General features: G+C 45.0%; 1 protein-coding gene across 20 annotated transcripts in view; it reads left to right on the top strand.

The window, feature by feature from the left end:
* Positions 1-21470, top strand: part of ZBTB20 (zinc finger and BTB domain containing 20) — a 636327-nt gene that overhangs the window by 178778 nt on the left and 436079 nt on the right. The gene's annotated exons all lie outside the window — the stretch shown is intronic.

The raw sequence follows: 21470 nt of genomic DNA, 5'->3' as shown, positions 1-21470 counted from the left end.
ATCCACAGAGGCATCTTGAACCTTATGTGGTATGCTCTGCCGCTGATATTCTTTGTGGGCTGTGTTAAATCTGCTTCAGACTCTTTCAGAAAAACTCCACACTAGTGGATTTCATCAATAAAGCACACATAATGGATATGGGCCTGGGGAGTTAATGAAGCATTTCTAAAGTTGCCAGTAGTTTTGGGGTCTCTGACAGTCCTGGGCTAAATTGATATGTTAGCAAGTGCCTTAGCTGTGTGCAATGCCAAGTGTGGCAGGTCATAGCACTGCTTTAGCATTAGAAAAGGACAGAGCTCTCATCATTGACCAGATGGAAAAATCAATATGATGCCCCTGCTCAGCCAGTTCTTCCAAACTCACAATATTTTTTTTTTAAAGTTATGTCCCATCTTACAGGGACATACCTTGAGTTCCTTACTCAGGGCCTGATCCAAAGAACACTGAAGTCAGTGGAAGTACTCTCATTGACTTTAACAGGCTTTGGATCAGCTCCTCAATGATTTCAGTGGGAGTTTGGACTAAGTGCAGACTAAGATCTTTAGGATTTGACCCATATGTCACAAGGTCCATCAATGGCTCTTTGCCAGGATGGGCAGGGATGGTGTCCCTAGCCTCTGTTGGCCAGAAGCTGGGAATGGGTGACAAGGAATGGATCACTTGATGATTACCTGTTCTGTTCATTTTCTCTGGGGCACCTGGCATTGGCCACTGTTGGAAGATAGGATATTGAGCTAGATGGACCTTTGGTCTGACCCATTAGGGCCATTCTTGTGCGTCTTGTAAATTAGCCAAATTTAGTTCCTGCAATGTCTATCAGACTTTTAAGACGTCATAATTTTGACTGACCTTTGAATCTTCTCTCTCTACTCAGTGTAATTTTGGAAGTCTGGTGATCGGCACTCACAGTATTTCATCTGTGATCTTACCAAAACAATATGAAATGGTAATATAACCACAATCTCTAACCTCTGTATAATCCCAGGATGGATTTTTTTTCTAGTGGCGTTGCACTAAGTATTCTTGTTCAGTTTATCAATAGTTACTCCCAAGGTTCCTTCTTCATCATCACTATTTTCCACCTAAGCGTCTTCTCACACACTTATGTTTGAGTTGACACTGTCTCATGTTTGTTCTCAGCCAAGAGGTAATTTTTTTTTAAGTCTGAAGAACAACTATTTTTGAAGATAATTAAAAACCAAAGGAAATTAAATGCAAATAAAAAAAATGTTGGTGCATATATTCTAGGGGATACAAACCAGGATTAAATTAAGGATGAGAAAATTTGGGCTGAATCTCAATCATGAATCAATCTTGGCTCCCAGACACCAAGTCATTTTAGGTTTAGAGCTTTCCCACCAAGGGGAGTGGTGGAAGCCCCATCACTTGTTGGGACATTTTAAAACTAGACTGGATGGAATTTTAGATAATGTGTTATAGAAGGGAACATTCCCACATTGGCAGGGAAAATGGAATGCCTGGGACCCAATAAGTCTTATCCCTATCTTATTTCTCCAAGTTTATTCTCTGAATGTTAAGGTTTAGAGTTTAATTGCACAACACTTAGGGAGTTAAGATTCTTGTTTTGACCCTATCTATGTATGCATTGCACTAGGGCCTTTCATTACACAGTTATAACATTTCTGTGTCACTTTTTATCTAAGATCTCAAACTGGTTCACGGACATTAAGGGACATATTGTGTCTCTTGGAGGCCAAACTGTACTGGGAATGGAAGAGGGAGAAGTACTCGCTGTGTAGTGATGGCTGGGGGTATTATATCTGTTTAAGGTACAATGTCTCTAGAACACTGGGGAAAATTAATTGAGCAGCAACATTTGATACGTCTGTAGAAAAGCATAACAAGCACTACCTTCAGCACTAGCTGATGCACAGGCGTAAGGCTGTGGGCCCGCCTGGGCCCAACCCATACATGCTTCCTCTGGGGTGGCAAGCACTTCTGGCAGCTCTACTGCCCTCTTCTGTACCGTCCAGAGTGCTTGCAGCCAGTTTATATCTGTTTCCTACATGGGGCTCCTTGTAACCTCTCCCTTCCTTCTGGCAAACCCATGCAAGAGGCCACCACAACAGCACTAATTGATTAAGTTTCACAATACCCCTTTGCTGTAAATAAGAGATACAAGAAGAACACTATCATAGAACACAACCTCCTGTGGCATGAAACAGCAACTAACAGTACCTAGCCATACTACACAACAGCTTAACAAAGGGAGTAGAAAAAGATACTGTATCCAAATGAAACTGCCAGAGAATTTAAGGAAGTGGAATAGAATTACTTGAGTTAAAATTTAACCATGACACCAGAGCTAAAATCCTATTGTTAGGAAAAATGACAGGGTATCTTGAATGCCCACTAGTGGTCAGTACCCTGGTTGGAAGTAGTGTGATAAAAATTCTTCTTGTAATTTTCATTCACAAAGGAACAGAGTTTGTTTGTTGTGAAATCCTAGATTCTGAATGTCTGGACTTCTACACCATCTATATTTAATAGAGTTTTTTGCTTTTGATTTACGTGAAATATGATTCCATTCTGACCCAGCCACACCTCAGTTATGCTGAAGTCAGTGCAGTTTTGATCTGTATTCTCTGTCTGTATTTGGTATGTGTCTTATCTTCGAGTCATCTACCAATCTGATCACTACTGAAATGTTAAATTCCTTTCTTGGTCTTTAACAAATCTGTTTAATAACAATGGTCCTGGCACCTATCACTGTGGCATCTGAGTAGATTCCTCCCTCCATTCTCATCTAACATCACTGATTAATAACTCATTGCTTCCTTTCCGTCAGACAGTTTTTATCCACCTTATTGTATTATTATCCAGACCATAATTCTGTAGTCTCTCTATGAGTTTCCTGTGTGGTACAGTGTCAAAGCCTTGCTAAAATCCAAACAAATTATATCCGCCACATTTCCTTTATCCACCCAGTTTGCCACTGCACTGAAACACCCGTCACAATGAAACATTTACTGATGTAAGTTTGTGTTAAACCAGAGCAAATGTGAAGGTGATGCTGTGATTATATGCTAGAACCTGCTTCTTAACAGATATTATTTTATGCACTAAAGATAATTTGAGCCATGGGAGAGGATATCATTCAACAGGAGCAGTGGGGCTGTGAAGATCAGAGCATTATGAACCTTGAAAGGAATGGGGAGAGGCTTATATGCTACAATGACTTGTAAAAAGTATAAGCAAAGTCCTCAAGCTGTGTTCTGAGTGATACTCAGAGAATATCAGCATCAGAGCTGCCTTCACAGAGAATTGTATCTTTATAGAAAGAATTGTTTGGGCAAGGCCTTGCAAAACCTGCATGCTGTCACTATTCCTGTTCCTTGGGAACATAAACAGGATCTAGGGACAGCTTGTGCAAGAAATATTTGCAATAGGGAATATCGTGGTTTTCAGTAGTCAGCTTGATCACCATCATCACACCCCCCACCCCCATAGGAGGAAAGCTTCAAGAGGTATTAAGAGGAATGCTGGGTCCCACCTCAGCTGCAGCACAATTAATAGCTATAGTGCATTTCAGGATTCCAGGTTAGGACTTGCATACAGTTATATCATAGAATTTCAGGGTTGGAAGGGACCTCAGGAGACCATCTAGTCCAACCCCATGCTCAAAGCAGGGCCAATCCCCAATTTTTGCCCCAGATCCCTAAATGGCCCCCTCAAGGATTGAACTCACAACTCTAAATTTAGCAGGCCAATGCTCAAACCACTGAGCTATCCCTCCCCCCAATAATGAGGTTCTGGATATATGCCATCATGTGCCAGCAATGCCCCTTTGCCATGTACATTGGCCAAACAGGACAGTCTCTATGCAAAAGAATAAATGGACACAAATCTGATATCAGGAATCATAACATTCAAAAACCAGTAGGAGAACATTTCAACCTTTCCGGCCACTCAGTAAAAAATTTAAGGGTGGCAATTATGCAACAGAAAAGCTTCAAGAACAGACGCCAACAAGAAACTGCTGAGCTTGAATTAATATGCAAACTAGATACCATTAACTTGGGTTTGAACAGAGGCTGGGAGTGGCTGCGTCATTCCACATATTGAATCTCTTTCCCCATGTTAAGTATCCTCACACCTTCTTGTGAACTGTCTAAATGGGCCATCTTGATTATCACTACAAAAGTTTTTTCTCCTGCTGATAATAGCTTATCTTAATTAGCCTCTTACAGTTTGTATGGCAACTTCCACCTTCTCTGTATGTATTGTGACAAAGTTCCTCCTCTGCCTTGGTGGGTCCTATGCTTATTGGCAGATTTGCTTGCCTCAGAGGTTCACAGCAGCCCTCAGTTTGGCCACTTTTGCTAGTGGCTCAAACCTGCCATTCACTCAGTTAACCTCTTCACTGGCCAGTATGGGGAAAGGGAAAACAATCCTCACAGTCTCTGCTGACCCACCTAGTAGGTTGGGGGACAAGCCAGGGACTTTCCCCTCTGGTGGGACCCACAGTCTAGGTCAACGCCTCATCTCAAATAGGGGGATGGGGGGAACCCAGGCCCGCCCTCCATTCCAGGTTCAAGCCCAGGGCTCTGTGGATTGCAGCTGTCTACAGTGCCTCTTGTAACAGCTGCATGACAGCTACAACTCCCTGGGCTATTTCCCTATGGCCTCCTCCCAATACCTTCTTTACCCTCACCACAGGATCTTCCTCCTGTAGCCTGATCACACTTGTACTCCTCAGTCCTCCAGCAGCACACCTTCTCGCTCTTTGCACATCCTCCCCTAACTGATGGGAGGTCCTTTTTAAACCAGGTGTCCTGATTAGTCTGCCTGCCATAATTGATTCTAGTATGTTCTTAATTGGCTCCAGGTGTCTTAATTAGTATGCCTGTCTTAATTGGTTCTAGCAGGCTCTTGATTGCTCTATTGCAGCCCCTGCTTTGGTTACTCAGGGAACAGAAAACTGTTCATCCGGTGGCCAGTATATTTGCCTTCTACCAGACTCCTGTACCCCACTGGTCTGGGTCTGTCACAGTGTGTATATATATATATGTTCTTACTATAAGTTCCATTCTGTGAATCCGATGAAGTGAGCTGTAGCCCATGAAAGCTTATGCTCTAATAAATTTGTTAGTCTCTAAGGTGCCACAGTGCTCCTGTTCTTTTGGCGGATACACACCAATACAGCTGCTCCTCTGAAACAAGTTATAAAGGGCCTTACTCCAGCAGAGTGAGAAGTTCAGTTACTACTGTGCTTTAGCAGCTGGGTTTCTGAAGAGCTGCTTTCTCATTCCTTGAATAACTCAGATGAGTGGACTCTGATGCAGGTGGCCTAAGTGAAGAATGGGAACTAGGGATCTAGTTTTGACCTTACAGCAGGCCCCTACCTGGCAGTGACCATTATGATTATGTGTATGTAGCAGTTTCAGTGCTAGCCCCCTGTTTTCCCATAACTTTCTGAAACTTTTATTTTTCAGGCCAAAATTTTCCATAATTAGTTTCTGTCCAGAAGTGACTTTTCCCCCTTAAAGTTTGAGTAAAAACAATTCAGTAAATTTGCGACACAAAGAAAGTAGGAAAAAATAAACCTTTCCCATGATTAAAATGTACATGTGTGTCTGTTTGAAAACCTTTTCAGCTGAAATTGCTAAGGTTTGAAAGTTGAAATTTGGCAAGGACGAGGATATGACCTTGTTCTGCAGAAAACTGGTTTTGATTTGACTGAGTTATGAGCTTAAAAAAATCACACCCCGAGTATGATAGACTTTATTCACTAACTCACTAGGTGCACACCAATGGAAGGATGCGGTGCACATATGAAATGGGCCATTCTGATTACATTGGCCTCATTACCACTACAAGAGTGATTTTTCCTCCCTTGATATTCTACTGTTGAGAATAGCCAACTTTCACAGGGGAAAGCTCTTGTGTACTTCGTAATGTTCACAGCAGTCTCAATTCAGGAAAGCATCCCTTCAGGAAGAGCAATTAAACACATACATAACTTTAGGCACACATTAAAGTCCCATTGAAATCTTGCAAGTCTTAACCAAACTGAGTGTTGAGCTGGTAGCCAAATTGTTGAGTGTTGAGTCAAACTGGCTGAGCTTCTTGAGAGACTTCAGCTAAGATTTATTTTCTTTATTTTGTCTGTATCTATCTACCTACTTTACTTATGTGGCTCCTATAATCATAGTATCTGAGCTCTATATTTTCTCATAACACCCCTGTGAGGTAGAGAATTATCCCCACAGAGATGCTGAAGCAATGTCTATCGTGGGCGTTCTGAGAGCCATTGAACCAAATTGTACACCCTGTATATGGTGGAAATCACTTCAAGCCAGGGGGTGCGGCAGCACCCCCAGTGCCACTAGTTCCAGCACCTATGTCCCCATTTTACAGAATGGGGACTGAGGCACAGAGGGAGTAGGGGTATGTACACTGCGATCCTGGAGTATGATTGCAGCACGTGTAGCCATATCTGAGCGAGTTTTCGTCTTGCTAGATGGGGTACCAGAGCAGTTCAGCTGCAGCGGTGCAGGCTTCAGCGCAGGCTATATAAGCCTTCATGAAACGCAGGGTAATTACTCAGGTGGCTAGCCTGCCCTGTTGTGGCTGCACTACTATAGTACGTGAATTAGGTTGATTAAAGCAGGCTCAAGTATAGCTACATGATCTGCAACAACAGCTTGCGATTGGAGTGTAGACATACCCTTAGTGACTGCCCAAGATTACTCATGCAATCCACAGCCCTACCTGGTTTTCTGGTCTTCTGGTCTTTTCTGCCTTCAAAACCAAAATGTGAGGGGAATGATTTTTGGCCATATCCGGTGGTCCTTATTTAGGCCCCAGTCCTGCAATGAGATCAGTGTGGGTGGAACCTTGTACATGTGTGAAGCCCCACTGAAATCAATGGTCTTGGTTTTTTACTCAGTTCTTGGACAGAACTCTCTCAGTGAAATCACTGGTTTCAGAGTAGCAGCCGTGTTAGTCTGTATTCGCAAAAAGAAAAGGAGTACTTGTGGCACCTTAGAGACTAACAAATTTATTAGAGCATAAGCTTTCGTGAGCAACAGCTCACTTCATCAGATGCATCTAAGGTGCCACAAGTACTCCTTTTCTTTTAGTGAAATCACTGGAGTTTTACCTGAGTAAGGAGCAAATAAAGTTTTCAGTATTTGGCCTTCTGTGGTTATACATTACCCAGCATTAGCAGCTGTCGTAGGGATCCTGTCATGAAAGATCCACGGGATCAAGTGCCTTTGCTAGTAACAATAGAATTGGTAGTAATAAGTGGATTGAAAATGATTGATTGAAGTTATAAATTGTCCATATGTGAATTCCAAAGCTATCATAGGTGATATACTGTTTTGATTGGGAAATTAAATCAATCTCCGATTGCTATTCAAAAAACATTTTAAAAAATCATCAATCAAGGAATATAAATAATCCTGATTAATTTACTACATCTGAATTCAGATGTTCAAGGAAAATCAAACACTTTCAGACTCACACCGTGAGTATGCATGATACCTACAGCTGAGGAACAGGCTGCAGAAGAGAATGTGCTCTTTGACAGGAAATGATTTTCTTTTTATTTTGTGAATGAATTTAGTTCTCATGAAAGTGGAAGCCTTAGACTACTGATTTGAGCCAGACATAGCAGAGACAGGTGCTGTTAGGCTTCTACCATTCAAGTATGCCGGTAAACCTACATCATTCTACAACAGCTCTGCTCTCCCAGTCCTGGGGCTTCATACAGCCTTCTTAGGGCATAGAAGAGACCAAACAGGAGGAAAAATATGCTTACCTCTGAGATTTGTATTTAAAATATTTAATTGAAAGTGAAAACTTGTTCTAATATCTACTAATGCACCTACCAAGTCCTGGGATTTTCTTGAGCAGAAGCTCACCAGCTGTTTTCTGAGTGCACTTCCTGGATGTGCAGGCTAGCCACCTGAGTAATTACCCAGGGTTCAATATGGACTTGATGTGCACCACAGATCTAATGGTACGTCTACACTGCACACTCCTTTAGGTGGTATGTAGAGTACGTATACTACATGACCTCCTAGCCCAGGTATAAATAGCGGTGTAGACAGGGAGGCACTGCTTGGGTAAGTAAAGACATACCTAAACCCTATGGGTATGTACTCTATGCAGCTCTCTACACGCCCAAGCAATGGCTACCCCATCTGTACATTGCTATTTTTAAAGATGTTGGAGGAATTTTCCACCTCAGGGAGCTGCCAGAGTCTTTCTCTGCAGTGGGGAAAGATTCTGACAGCAGGGAAAGGTTCTGGCAGTGGGGAGATAGCGGGGAAAGGCTCCCTGCTGAAGCCTTTCCCCACTGCCTCCCCCCTGACGGAGCTTTTCATTGATATGTATAGATACACAGCACAGTGTGGACACACCTGCTTTTTACTGTGCACATACTGTACATGCTGCTGCAAATGGTGTTCCGTGTAGATATACCCTAAGACAACTCTGCTTTGCCTCAAAAGCATGCTGCCTGGAGAACAGGAATACTGGCCTTGTGGTTAAATACAGAATCTGGGTTCTATTTCCAGCTCTGACACAGACTGATCTTGTGCAAATCATTTCTCCTTTTTATTCCTTGGTTTCCCCATCTGCACAATTAAGATGATAATGCTTATGGCATAAAGTATGAAAGTCTGTATTTGTAAAATTAGTGGATATTTTTGGTTGGAAAGTGGTATAAAGTACAAGATGATATTCCCACTCTTGCCATGTTTTCTTTATATTTTGATTCAGTTTCACTTCCAATATATAGCTGGAATAACCCATCAGGATTTCTAAGATACACTTATTGTATGTCAAGGTTCCTATGTTAATTATAGCTCACTTCATCGCGAAAGCTTATGCTCTAATAAATTTGTTAGTCTCTAAGGTGCCACAAGTACTCCTTTTCTTTCTGCGAATACAGACTAACACGGTTGCTACTCTGAAACATGTTAACTATGGTTATTTTCCCCAAATTCTTCATGATGGTAATGAAAATGCTATGACTAAAATAGGCTGTCATACAACCTTGCTGAGGCTCCTGTTTCTTGAGTTGCTGGATTCTAGGCTGTCAAGGTTCCTTGCCCACTCTGAACTCTAGGGTACAGATGTGGGGACCTGCATGAAAACCTCCTAAGCTTACTTTTACTAGCTTAGGATAAAACTTCCCCAAGGTACAAACTATTTTACCTTTTGCCCTTGGACTTTCGCTGCCACCACCAAACGTCTAACCGGGTTTTTTATTAGGAAAGAGCCGTTTGGAAACGTCTTTCCCCCCAAAATTCTCACCAAAACCTTGCACCCCCCTTCCTGGTAAGAAACCTCACCAATTTGCATAGGTGACCACAGACCCAAACCCTTGGATCTTAAGAACAATGAAAAAAGCATTCAGTTTCTTAAAAGAAGAATTTTAATAGAAGAAAAGGTAAAAAGAATCACCTCTGTAAAATCAGGATGGTAAACACCTTACAGAGTAATTAGATTCAAAACATAGAGAATCCCTCTAGGCAAAACCTTAAGTTATAAAAAGACACAAAAACAGGAATATCCATTCTATTCAGCACATCTTATTTTCTCAGCCATTTAAAGAAATCATAATCTCACGCATATCTAGCTAGATTACTTACTAAATTTTAAGACTCCATTTCTTTTCTGTCCCCGGCAAAAGCCTCACCCAGACAGACACAGACCCTTTGTTTTTCCCCCCCTCCAGCTTTGAAAGTATCTTGTCTCCTCATTGGTCATTGTGGTCAGGTGCCAGCAAGGTTATGCTAGCTTCTTAACACTTTACAGGTGAAAGGGTTTTTCCTCTGGCCAGGAGGGATTTTAAAGGTGTTTACCCTTCCCTTTATATGTATGACACGCCCCCCAAATCACATATAGGGTGAAACGCTGGATGTGATTTCTTCCTGGAGCTCTATGAGAAAACAGATTTAATAAGACACATGCACCTCTAAATATACTACCAAGTATATAAAGACTAACAATAATTTCCACATCACAAGGACGATTTTAACCAGTTGATTCTGGGAAACTTTCACGGGAGAGTGCATCAGCCACTTTGTTAGAAGCTCCTGAGATGTGTTGGATGTCGAAATCAAAATCTTGGAGAACTAAACTCCATCAAATAGGTTTTTTGTTATTTCCCGTGGCAGTATGAAGCCACTGTAGTGCAGCATGGTCGGTTTGCAGGTGGAAACGCCATCCCCAAACATATGGCCGTAGCTTTTCCAAAGCATAGACAGTGGCATAACATTCTTTTTCATTACTGACCAGTTGCTTTTCCTCTCAGACAGCTTCTTGCTGAGAAACACTACAGGGTGGAATTCTTGATCTGGTACTTCCTGCATTAAAACTGCTCCCACACCACGCTCGGATGCATCGGTAGTTACTAGGAACGGTTTGTCAAAGTCTGGGGCCCTTAGTACAGGGTCAGACATGAGTGTTGCTTTAAGCTGGTTAAAGGCCTTCTGACAGTCTTCGGTCCACTGAATGGCATTTGGCTGTTTCTTTTTGGTGAGGTCTGTCACTGGGGCGGTGATTTGGCTGTATTGTGGTACAAATCGCCTATAATAACCGGCCAAGCCTAAGAAGGATTGAACCTGTTTCTTTGACTTTGGGACAGGCTACTTTTGGATAGCATCCACTTTGGCCTGTAGGGGGTTGATAGTTCCTTGACCCACCTGGTGCCCAAGGTAAGTCACTCTGTTTAGGCCTATTTGGCACTTCTTAGCCTTAACAGTTAGTCCTGCCTCCCTTATACGCTCAAAGATTTTTTGTAGATGTTCCAGGTGTTCTGCCCAGGAATCCAAAAATATGGCCACATCGTCAAGGTAGGCAACTGCATATTCTCCTAATCCCACTAGGAACCATCTACAAGTCTTTGGAAGGTGGCGGGTGCATTCCGTAGCCAGAAAGGGAGTACATTAAATTCATACAGCCCGACATGTGTGGTGAAGGCTGACCTTTCCTTGGCGGATTAATTTAACGGTACCTGCCAGTACCCCTTGGTTAAGTCCAAGATAGAGATGAACTGGGCCTGTCTAAGTTTCTCTAATAGTTCATCTGTGTGTGGCATTGGATAGTTGTCTGGGTGAGTTACAGCATTTAGTTTACGGTAGTCCACGCAAAAACGTATCTCCCCATCTGGCTTGGGAACTAGAACCACTGGAGATGCCCATGCACTGCCAGAGGGGCGGATTACACCCATCTGTAACATATCCTGGATCTCCCGTTCTATAGCAGTTTTAGCTTGAGGAGACACCTGGTAAGGTTGGATTTTAATTGGGTGAGCGTTACCTGTGTCAGTGGAGTGGTATACCCATTCAGTCAGTCCTGGGGTGGCTGAGAACATCAGCGCGTAGTTAGTGCACAGCTCCTGGATCTGCTGTAGCTGCATACACCCAAGGGTCATGGAGAAGTTCACCTCTTCCACGCCACCAGCACTTTTCCCTTCGTAGTAGACACCTTCAGGCCACTCAGTGTCATCTTCTCCCTGGGCTGTAAACTGACAAACCTTTAATTCTCTGGAATAAAAGGGCTTTAGAGAATTAATATGGTATACCTTAGGCTTTCGGCTGGAGGTGGGGAATGCTATGAGATAATTAACAGCTCCCAGGTGCTCCTGGACCGTGAATGGCCCTTCCCACGACGCTTCCATTTTATGGGCCTGGAGCGCCTTTAAGACCATGACCTGGTCCCCTACTTTGAAGGAATGCTCTCTGGCATGTTTCTCATACCAGGCTTTTTGCTCTTTTTGAGCATCCTGTAGGTTTTATTTAGCAAGGGCTAGAGAGGTTCGGAGGGTGTTTTGTAGGTTGGTTACAAAGTCCAGAATGTTAGTTCCTGGAGAAGGTGTAAATACCTCCCATTGCTGCTTCACCAACTGTAATGGTGCCTTAACCTCGCGGCCATATACAAGTTCAAATGGTGAAAACCCTAAACTAGGATGTGGTACAGCTCTGTAGACAAGGATCAACTGCTGCAACACTAGGTCCCAATCATTGGAGTGCTCATTTACAAATTTATGTATCATGGCCCCCAAAGTTCCATTAAACTTCTCCACCATGCCATTTGTTTGATGGTGGTAAGGAGTGGCAACCAAGTGATTTACCCCATGAGCTTCCCAAAGTCTTTCCATAGTTCATGCCAGGAAATTAGTTCCTGCATCTGTGAGGATGTCGGAGGGCCAACCTACCCTGGCAAAAATGTCTGCTAGTGCCTGGCACACACTTTTAGCCCTTGTGTTGCTTAGAGCTACTGCTTCCGGCCATCGAGAGGTAAAATCCATGAAAGTCAGTATGTACTGCTTTCCTCTGGGTGTCTTTTTCGGAAAAGGACCCAGAATATCCACAGCTACTCACTGAAATGGAACTTCAATGATGGGGAGTGGCTGGAGAGGGGCTTTGACCTGGTCTTGGGGTTTTCCCACTTTTTGACATACCTCACAAGACTGGACATAGGTAGAAACATCCTTGCCCATTCCCTCCCAGTGGAAAGACCTCCCCAACTGGTCTTTGGTCCTGTTCACCCTAGTATGGCCAGTAGGATGATCGTGGGCTAAGCTTAAGAGCTTGACCCAGTACTTAGTTGGAACTACCAACTGTCTCTGAGTATGCCAGTCTTCCTGGTGTCCACCAGAAAGAGTTTCCTTGTATAAAATTCCTCTTTCTACAACAAACCTTGGTCGATTAGAAGTACTGAGAGGCAGTGGGTTGCTCCATGCCGCCATTCTAGCTCTCTGGAAGCTTTCATCTACTTCCTGTTCAGACTGGAACTGTTCCCTTGATGCTGGAGACATCAGTTCCTCATTGGATTGTGGACCTATGCTTGGTCCCTCTGGAAGCGATGTAGGGGATGGGGCTGTTTCCGTTGACTGTGAACTGCTCTCCACTGGTGCCCTATGTTGGGGTTCAGGCTCCGGCTGAGCCTCTTGAGTAGGGGTTATCGTCTGCTGCTGGTTCAGGTTCGGTGGGGCCCTCTGGGGTTGGGGTTGCAAGTACTGGATTCAGTGCTGGGAATGGGTCTGGTGCTGGTTGTTCCACTGGTTCTGGGACTGGCTCTGTCTGGGTCTCTGGGACTGGATCCACTACTGCTATTGCAGACATTGGCCTGGTGTCCAGGTCCATCACCTCTGACCGGGTCCTGGTAGAAGTTTCAGGAACAGAGCTGGGCATAACAGCTTGTTTAGCCCGGCTGTGGGTGACCATTCCCACCCTCTTGGCTCGCTTCACATGATTGGCCAAGTCTTCCCCCAACAGCATGGGGATGGGATAATCATCATAGACTGCAAAAGTCCACGTTCCTGACAACCCCTTGTACTGGACAGGCAACTTGGCTGTAGGCAAACTGAAAGAGTTTGACTTGAAGGGTTGAATCATCACTTGGATCTCTGGGTTGATTAAATTGGGGTCCACTAAGGAAGCATGGATAGCTGACACTTGTGCTCCAGAGTCCCTCCATGCGGTGACCTTCTTCCCGCCCACACTCACAGTTTCCCTCTGCTCCGAGGGTATCTGGGAGGTATCTGGGCCTGAGGACCTCTGGGGTGATTCCGCTGCAATGAACTGTAATCTGTTGGGGTTCTTGGGGCAGTTGGCCTTTACATGCCCTGGCTCGTTACATTTAAAACATCGTTCAACTGACGGGTCACTGGAGCGAGGTGGGTTGCTGGAGAACGGTGTGGCGGGACAATAAGGTGTATGGAGGGTTCGTTGGGGGGTAGGTGGGGCCTTGACTGCTCCCGGTAATAGGGTGTGGTCTGAGGTTGTCCCTTCTGGTATCTGCTTCAACTGCGACCAGTTTTTTTCTTCTCTGCCACCTCCACCCATTTGGCTCCAATCTCCCCCACTTTGATTACAATTTTGGGCTTCCCATCTAGGATGTATCTTTCTATTTCCTCAGGAACACCCTCTAAGAACTGTTCTGTTTGAATTAGGAAGGGCAAATCTGCTGGAGATTTAACACTTGCTCCTGTTATCCAGGTATCCCAATGTTTCCCAATGTGGTAGGCATGTTGGGTAAATGACACATCTGATTTCCACCTTAGGGCTCTGAACTGCCGACGGGAATGCTCGAGGGTTAGCCCCATTCTGACTCTCGCCTTGGTTTTAAACAGTTCATACTGGTTCATTTGTTCCTTAGGCATTTCAGCCACCATCTCAGCTAAGGGTCAGGTGCCAGCGAAATTATCCTAGCTTTTTAACCCTTTACAGGTGAAAGGGTTTTTCCTCTGGCCAGGGGGGATTCTAAGGTGTTTACCCTTCCCTTTATATTTATGACATAGGCACATGACAAGATCAGGGACTTGGACTGCTTTGGGGAGAAGGAGTCCTTTTCACCAACAAGAGTAGACCCTGCTGGTTGATTTGCAGAGTGACATTGGACATTACATTTTCTTGCCTCCTTTCTTACTTGAAAGGTGAGTATGGCACAGGCGAGGACTTCAGAATGGAAACTGACACTAGGAAGATACCGTAGAACAAGATGTGAGTATCCCTGAGACCAGCCCTTAGGGATGTTAAGGCAGATAAACCTATGCTTGGTTTACTTGGGAAAGGGGAGAGCCCTTTCAGAAGAAACAAATATTAGGTGAAAATCACCGTGATAAAGAGGGCCAACATAAAACGTATGCACGACATAAGTCCCACATAAGCTGTCAAAATAGGGCTTCGGGGTGTTTGTGTGTGAGTGTACTCTTTTTGCTGGCTTTGTGTGTGGGGATACATTTCACATTCAGTGAATATTTTTTGTTTTATCAGTTTTCAGTTGCATATATCAAAAGGAATAGCTTTTGGCTGCAGCTGCCCCATTCCTTTCTCTGCCAGAAAGCCACAATGTGATCTTTGAGATGTTACACGGCGGGAAAAAGAAAGAACTAGAAGTTCAGATCAGGATACTTTATCTCTCACCTGACAGTTGCACCATTAGCTAGTTCTGATAGACTCACCTTATTTGTCTGATTTTCTTCACTAGTGCTGTGCATATGCCAGTCAGGAGAGGAAAGGATAGTCTTGTACTCAAAGGACAGCACGAAAGGAGTCAGGAATTCTATTTCCAGCTCTGCCACTGATTCCGGGGGCAAGTCACTTAACCTTCCCGTGCCTCAGTTTTTACGTCTGTAGAATTGGGATTGACAACCCCCTCACTGGGGGGTTCTGAGGCTTAATTATTAATGTTTACAAAGCACTTTGAGATCTTCAGATGGCAATGTGAAGTATTACAGTTATTACTGATATGTGACACATTTGTTACTTTCTGATCCTAGACATGCAAAACCCATGGAAAAAAACTCAGAAATTGGGCTTGTTTTTGGCTTATTTGGCTTCTGAGTTGCTTGTTGGCTAGTTTTTGGCTTGTAGCTTGTTGCTTGTTGCTTTTTTTTTTCTTGGTTGGCTCTAGACAAGCAGGGGCAAGGGGGAGAGAGAATCGGGTGCACAGCAGGCCCACCCCAGTCCCAGACGGCATGTCAGGGGGATCTAGTCACATAGAGTGTTGGGGTTCTTAGGGATTGGCTTGTTTTGGACTTGTTTTGAAATGGGATTAGCTTGATTTTTGACTTATTGTGAAAGTTGGGGTGCTTATTTACCACGTGAAAGTTGGCAACTGTGTCTGATCCTGGGTAACTTTAGTAAGTTTATCTTATGATGTGTTACACAAATATGTGGATTCCCTTTCCTTTCATTTAATTGTTTCTGCCTAAGACATCATAATTGTTGTTCTGTCAACTGAATTGGTGTCTACTGAGTTGAAGTAATACTTCTACTCCTTGGAATAAATTGCTGATCACATTCACATATGCACTTTGTATATATGCATGCAAGAGCATGTGGTGGGATGAGTTTGTAAATTATATGAATATGATGAATGCAAAAGAATACACAAATGTTTGCTTGTTAATATTAGCACACTGATAGGTGCCTTACCAGAATCGTAGAAAGGTAGGTAGACATGACATGGAAAACACCTTTATTCACATAAAATCACATTAAAAACTACTTTAAGATTTTATAAAATTACAATATATACACAAAAAGATATGAATAAAATACAGCAAAACACGTCTTAAATGAACAATAAACATGAATCACTGAAGTAGCATCATTATCAAATTCACTCAAAATATTGTTTACACGCCACGTCAACTGAAAAGTATCCAGATTACAAGTCCTTACACTTATCAAAGGTGTAATCAGTCTGCAGCCTGGCCACAATCAGTGTGCAGAACAGCCCTACTATATCACACCGCTCCACCCTGGCCTCTTTGTTCTGGTGAGATTTCAAAATGGGTAGTTTTGCCTGAAGTAGCAACAACTTAGCCAGGCAGGAAAATGGCCTAGTGCGAGCATTGTATCTCACTCTGAAATCAAACAAGGGCTTGGAGAAAACCAGTCCCAAAACACTGAAAAGTTGCTGCAAAAAAACCCTAAAAGAGGAATTAAACAGAGGCAAGATAGAAAAAAATTAAACAAACCATTTCTGACACCAAAAAGACGGGGCACGGTGCAGGCACCTCAGAGGCAATATGGTGCACCAAACAATTAGTTGCTACAGTGCTACATGGGACCCTCCACTGCAAGTTACCAGGAAGAGGAAGTTACTAGGAAGAGGTTTGTACAACGACCTCCAAGCCAAAGACCCAGAATCATCCAGGGACAGAGGCATCCTCCAAGACTGTATCAGGGAGATCAGAAAGGGTGGTAGCATAATCTCACACTTTGACACGCATACCACAGACCTGCTTGTTGGTCATGTTTGCAAAAGGAACATTCATCAAACCCTTGCAGGACAACAATCTGCCTGGCTCCACAAGGAATCCATCCTCAGAATGGCAGACAGCTAGTGAGGGGAACACGGGATTCCCCCCTGGAAGAATCATCCCTGAAAAAACATTCTGCAAATACTGAGCAGTCCTCTGAGCGAGTTCCACCTGGAATTCAGAGAGGACCTTATCGAAAAAATGCACAGGCCAGATTCTGCTCTGAACAGCAAATGCTGTTGCCAGCTTCTAGCTTGACCAACTGAGAACAAACCGGTGGGACAGCTTGGTCAACCCAGCCTGAATAAATGCAGAAAACAGGCTCCTGGAGAAGAGAGCTTCAGCTGGAAAAAGTAGGCTAAAAAACAGTGGCTCTTCCAAGAACCATAATCTGGAAAAATGCAGATTTCACCGCTGTCACCAGGCATTAAAAAGATCACTGTGGAATAAAAGCAAATCTAGATTCTGTAATTGACCAGTTGCCAACAAAAATAGGTGAGAATTAAAGTCCATCCCATCAGCATGATGGAGAAGAGAGAAGACAAGGGATTTCCAGGCCAGGGGGGAGTCAGAGTACAGCAACCACTAAACGGACCAGAGGTGAAAGGCTACAACCTTGCTGACTAAATCAGTGAGTCTCTGACCCCATTCATCTAATGGCAGGAAGAGAAAAGCAGGGCACAACCAGAGGTACGTATTCCCCAAAAATATAATTAATATGCCTCTGAATTTGGTCCAGGAGGAGAATCCAGACATACTAACTGGTGCCACATTATTGAGGACACGTGGTTGTTGGCAATCAAAACCTATCCCCAAATAGAGAGCCTAGGAAAAAGCCACTGCCGTTTCTCAGGTGTCCTTGCACCATCTCTTCAGCCCCCTCCCAGTTCCTTAATATATATTGTTCAGATCCAAAGAGGTTCCCCAACATGTAAATCCCAGAGCTGCCCCTATGCAATTGTTGGGGCAACAAAGCGGGACTGCTGCAGTGCCAAGAGCTCTGTAAGATCGAATTGCTTTTAGCTCCGTTCATGCAAGCAGATGCCTGTTCATTGGGCTAGCAGGGCTAGAAGGCAGCAGGAGAGTGATCCTATTGGGATCCGGGAAGTGGGCAGGTCAGCAGGAGAGTGATCGATGTGAGGTATATAAGCCCCAGGATGATCAGAGCCTTATTTCCTGTAGACTAAGGAGAGGTTACTACAGGTTAATTAGAACAACTAAAGCCAATTAAGGCCCCACCCGAGACCTAATAAAAACCCCTGCTTCAGTTAGATAGGGGGAGGGAAGGAGAGCTGACTGTAGTTTGGAGGTGTACTGGTGTTCACCAGAGGATTGGAGTATCAAGGGAATAGAGACCCTGCCCAAGCAGGGCAGAGGGACTCCCCCAGCACAAAGGACCGAGAGAAACCCTGCCCAGGGGGAAAGAGAGTAAGAAGCCTGTGAAGCCGAAGGAGCTGGGACCGGAGTAGGGGGCAAACCTGGGTCCCTTCCCTGCTCCCCTTCTCTCCCCCTCCAGGGCACTTGCTAAGCCCAAGAATAGGGGCAGAGGTGGCACCCTGATCCATCACACCAAGGAGAAGCGTGGGACCCACCAAAATAACATTGGCCATTTGCCACATCATGCACTTGTAAACAAGCACAAAGTGCCTGCATGTCACTGTGAGATATGATCAAAACTGAGATATCATCAGGCTGACAGATGAATGGGGAAAGGATCCAGCACTCTTGGCACAGAAAAGCCAGTCAAATGGCTTTTGGGGAGGTGCAGAAACTGCTCCAAACTAAGAGCACCATGGACGGTGGTATAATAGGCCAGGGAAAGCTTAGTCTTCCCTGGCGCTGCTGCCCACCGCTGTGGAACACCTGGGCTGTGGTAGCCCTGCCCCTTCTCCGAGGCCCCACCGCCTGCTGCTGCTGCTGCTGCCTGCCTGCCATGTCTCCTCCACTCCACCTTCCCTCCAGAAGTCCCCACTGCTCACACCATAACTCCTCCTCAGTGATGGGGGAGCGAGGAGTGACGTGGAGAGTCAGTGGCGGGCGGGAGAGGGAGGAGGCTCAGCTGGGCGTTGGGTCTGGTGGCTCAGCCGGGGCGTCCGGCGCTCGCGGGACTGGCCCAGCTCTGGGGCCAGCCTGGCACTTGGGGGGCCGGTGGTTGGCCCGGCTCTGGAGGCGGGGGCCAGCAATTTGCATGGGGGAGGGCCTGCAGGGGCAGGGGGGCTGGCCGTTCAGCAGCTCAGCCCAGTGCTGGGGTTGGCCTGGCAAAAGGGCGGGCGGTGGGTCAGGGGGCTGGCGTCTCAGCCTGGTGTGGCTGGGGCAAGCGCGCCAGGGCTCCTCTGGTCGTGGGGGGGCCCTCAGAGCTTCTCCTATTGGGGGGGGTTCAGGGTTCCAGCGTGCGGGAGGCGGAGCCTTGGGTGGAAGGAGCAGGGCTGGTGGGCTAGCCTCCCCAAAGCAGGGATTCACCCACCGCCCTTGAAGAGCACACAGCATCCCAGACAGATGATACCTCTGACGAATGCCTCTGCGAACTGGGAAGCAGTGGCTAATTAATCTTTAGGAAACTAAAAATGTTATGATACGGTAAAGAAATGTATGAAGAGAACATTGGCCCAGTCCTCAAAGCTTCTGACATTTTTAAAAGATAACTATGGTTAACTCTATCAAAGGCCTTCTCCTGGTCCATTGAAACAAGCCCCACATCCAGATTACAAGTTTGCTAACAGTAAAAACATTAAATTAAACAACAAATTAAAAACAAATTATCCAAAAATACAGCAGTTAAGAATACAATATGCTTGATGAGGGTGTGTCAAAGAGCCCAGACAATCCTCCAGACAATTGGGTAAGATCCGGGATAAAATCTTTTAATCAGATAAGAGAAGGGAAATAGGTCCCCAGTTCTATCACAGAGGTCCCTTTTTTGTGCAGCAGGGTATCACTGCTCTGAGGCAACTGAGGGGCAGCTCTTTCTCCTGGGTACACTGCAGCACCACTAGAAAAAAGTCAGAACAGAGAAGATGCTAGACATGCTTGTAAAATTCAGATGGCAGCCCATCAGTACTTGAGGCATTGCTTGTAGAGAGCTGGTGGACTGCAACAGAGAGCTCCTGCAGCGACAGAGAGGCATCCAGATACCGCTGTTCCTCACCAGTCAAACAGGGCAACTCTTGCTCCAGCTCCTCCATTGCCAGCACACCACAGGCTTCAGGTGAGTACAGAGTCTTGTAAAAATAACAGCTGCTTTCTGGATCTCAATAGGGTCAGCTGTCAGAAGAGTTTCTGGCAGCCGCAGGCAAAAAATCTGCCCATGGTCTGCAGGCTTTTTCTCCAACTCGAAAAACAATTGTGTGGGAGTGTCAACTTCATGCAGCTGAGTAAAATGAGCCCAAATCAGGACTCCTTACATATTCATTTCCAAGAAGCACCTCAGAAGCTGGTACTTCTCAGTTAAGGTTTGGTGAATCTGCTTCGGGTTTCCCATATCAAGGTTGCCATGAAGGCCCAAGATTTCTCATTCCAGGGCATTCATAGCCTGATGCAAGGACTGTGTGGGAGCCTGGGTATACTGATGGCAGAAAAATTGGATCTGGACCTTTCTGACATCCCACCGCTGTCTCAAGCACTCATATAGGGACTTATGCTGCCACCAACACTCCTAGAACTCACCAAACATCTGCGTGAAATTCAAGTGCTGTAATAATTCATTATTAAAGCACCAGTAGGAAGCACAGGCAGGAAAAGGAAGAAGCACACTGCCAGAGACATAATGATGATCTGACAAGTGAGTGGGAGACATGGAAAACCGAACATACATTCACACTAGCTGTCATGGTACACAAGTGATCCAGTCTAGTCCCTGAGACTTGGTAGGGAGTTGCCTTCAGTCAAGAGTACTGTCTAACAGTGGGTGAGAGAACCTCCAAACATCTACTAGCCCAAAGGTCTGCAGGACCTGGCCTTGGCAAGTGTCTTCAGAAAGAGGCGTCCAGACATTGCTGTTCCTCACCTTTCAGATGGGGTAACTCTTGGTGCAGCTCCTCCATTGCCAGCACATCACAGCGTACTGTAAAAAGAACCTGCTGTGTTATGGATCTCAGCAGTGTCAGCCATCAGATGACCATCCGACAGTCGTAGGGAAAAAATCTGGTGATGATCCATAGACTTTTTTTCCAACCCGAAAAAGAACATTGTGGGAGTGCCAATAGCATGCAGCAGAGTATAATGGACCTGAATCAGGGCTCCTTGCCCATCTCTTCCACCAAACATCTCAGGAGCTGGTACTCCTCAGTTAAGGTTTGGTGAATCTGCACTGGGTTTCCCAAATCAGGTTGCCATGAGGGTCCGAGATATCTCATTCCAGGATACTCTTGGCCAAATGCAAGGACTGCGTGACAGCCTGGATACACTTATGGCAGAACAGTTGGATCTGGATCTTTCAGACATCTCTCCACTGTCTAATACACTGTCCCACCGCGGTTTCATACAGAGGCTTATGCTGCCACCAGCGTTCCCAAAACACAGCAAACATCTCAGTGAAATTGATTTCCTGTAATAATTTGGTATTAAAGCACCAGTGAGCAGCACAGGAAGGAAGATGGAGAGACACATTGACAGAAGCATAATGATGATCAGAGACAGGGAAGACCACACTGGCCTTCCTGGTATAAAAGGTTTCAGAGTAGCAGCCGTGTTAGTCTGTATTCGCAAAAAGAAA

Source organism: Dermochelys coriacea, chromosome 1, assembly GCF_009764565.3.
Source record: "Dermochelys coriacea isolate rDerCor1 chromosome 1, rDerCor1.pri.v4, whole genome shotgun sequence".
NCBI classification, from domain to species: domain Eukaryota; kingdom Metazoa; phylum Chordata; order Testudines; family Dermochelyidae; genus Dermochelys; species Dermochelys coriacea.
Note: the sequence above shows the minus strand (reverse complement) of the source record. Positions and strands in the feature narration are given on the sequence as shown.